Genomic DNA, 2,213 nt, shown 5'->3' with positions numbered 1-2,213 from the left:
CAGGCCAAAATTTTCTTAATAGAGACACAGAAACACAACAAATCAAAGAAAGTTTGAACAAATGAGATTGCATGAAGCTGCAGAACTTCTGCATGGCAAAGGATATAGCTAGCAAGATCAATACAAAGCCCACGGATTGAGAGAAGATCTTCATTAGCCATACAATGGACAAGAGTCTCATATCTAAAATATACTTGGAACTCAAAAATTAAATACCCCCACAACAAATCCTCAAAGAAGCAATTGCCCAATAAAAAAGTGGGCTAAAGACTTAGAGAGAATCATCTCTGAAGAGGAAATAAGAATGGCCAAAAGACACATGAAGAAGTGTTCAACCTCTCTAAACATAAAAGAAACAAACGGAAACAACATTGATATTCCACCTCACCCCAGTTAGAATGGCTATAATCAAGAAACCTATTAACAACAGATGCTGGAGGGAATGTGGCCAGAAGCGAACCCTACTGCATTGTTGGTGGGAGTGTAAACTTGTTCAACCACTTTGGAAAGTAGTATGGAGGTTCCTCAAAAGTCTCTACATAGAGCTATGACCCAACAATCCCACTTTTGGGCATTTACCCAAATGATCAAAAATAAGATCATACTAAAGCTACCAGCAAAACTATGTTCACTGCAACATTATTTACCCAGATCCCCCTCAGTAGATGAATGGATCAAAAAAATGTGATATATATATATATATGTATGTATATGTATATGTGTATATATATATTTATATGTATATGTATATATATATGTATATGTATATGTGTGTGTATATATATATATATATATATATATATATATCGGAATTCTATACCTCTATCAGAAAGAATAATATAACTCCATTTGTTAGGAAATGGAAAGACTTGGAAAAAATTATATTAAGTGAAGTAAGCCGGGCCCAAAGAAACATAGGCCCCATGGTTTCCCTTTTTTGCAATAACTAGTATATGTCTGGGACAAGCAGAAAAGGTCAAAAGCTATGTATATATGACCAGATAAGATGATGTTAAGCAAAATGAACCCCATGATAGGGACACAAGTGTTTTTTTTTTCTTTCTTGCTATTGTTTCTAACTTATTTATAAGGTTCCATGTGATTTTTTTGGTTGCTTTTGATATTCCCCTCCCACGGTATAACCCCTGATTTCACTGTATCTGATGTCGGTATAAGTTGGGGAGAGTAAGGGAAGAAACAAAATGTTTAACTAGGGATACAGGTTGACCCATTGCAACAATGAGATGTACTAGAGCTATGTCAAAAAATGAACTTTACAATTCAGGCAGTGAGGGAGGTAGGATAGTTCGGGAGGTGGGAGTGAAGGGATGGTAGGGGAAAAACAAAGGTGGAGGCAACAATGCTTGATAAGAAATGTACTCATTAACCTGCTCGTGTAACTGTAACCCCTCTTTACAGTATCTTCACAATATAAAACTTATTTAAAAATTTGTGCTATATTCTATGTTAGAGCTCAGCCTTTCTTTGTCCTTCCTTCGTTCCTTCCTTCCTCCCTTCCTTCCTTTTGTGTATTGAGGATCAGAGTTACTGAGTCAGGGCAAAACATTTGCTTAATTGGTTCTCTTTCCATTGAGCCATGCCTCCAGCATTTTTTGTTGATTATTTTCTTATATGGGGTTTAAGCTGGCTTCAGAGCTCAACCTACTGATTATCTGGGCTTACAAGCAATGGACAGAACTCTACATTTCTGTTTTTATTACATACATAATGTTAATTACACCAGAGTCACTGAATGTTCAAATCTCTTAAGTTATTTTTAGGTAGAAATTCTTGATTCATTTATGCTGAGAAAGTGTCATAATTCCATTTTCCTTATTTAGTTGACTTGCTGTTTTAATTAGCATTCAGGCATATGAAACCTCAGTTCTTTTGCAGCTCAGGTGAGATATACAAAATGTTTAATAAATATTTTTAACATTTGCTTCTACATTAAAAAATAGTGTTCCTATGAGTTACGTTCTTTTCTTTTTGTGAATCATTCACATAGATCCATCCATGGTCTTATATTCATTTATATCTAGAAAATAATATCTACAAAATTCTGAGCAGTGTTGCTGATTTTTGTTTCTTTATCAAGTAGTGCAGAATGAAATTCAATACTATTTTATAATGCTAATTATTTTTAAGGTTATAAATCTTTCACAGCTTAAATAGGGTTTCTAATGTCCTATATCTACATGCTTTTTTCTCAT

Source organism: Dipodomys merriami, unplaced genomic scaffold, assembly GCF_024711535.1.
Source record: "Dipodomys merriami isolate MVZ:Mamm:240054 unplaced genomic scaffold, mDipMer1.0.p SCAF_1185, whole genome shotgun sequence".
In the NCBI taxonomy this organism is placed as follows: Eukaryota; Metazoa; Chordata; class Mammalia; order Rodentia; family Heteromyidae; genus Dipodomys; species Dipodomys merriami.
This window is presented reverse-complemented; position numbering follows the sequence as displayed.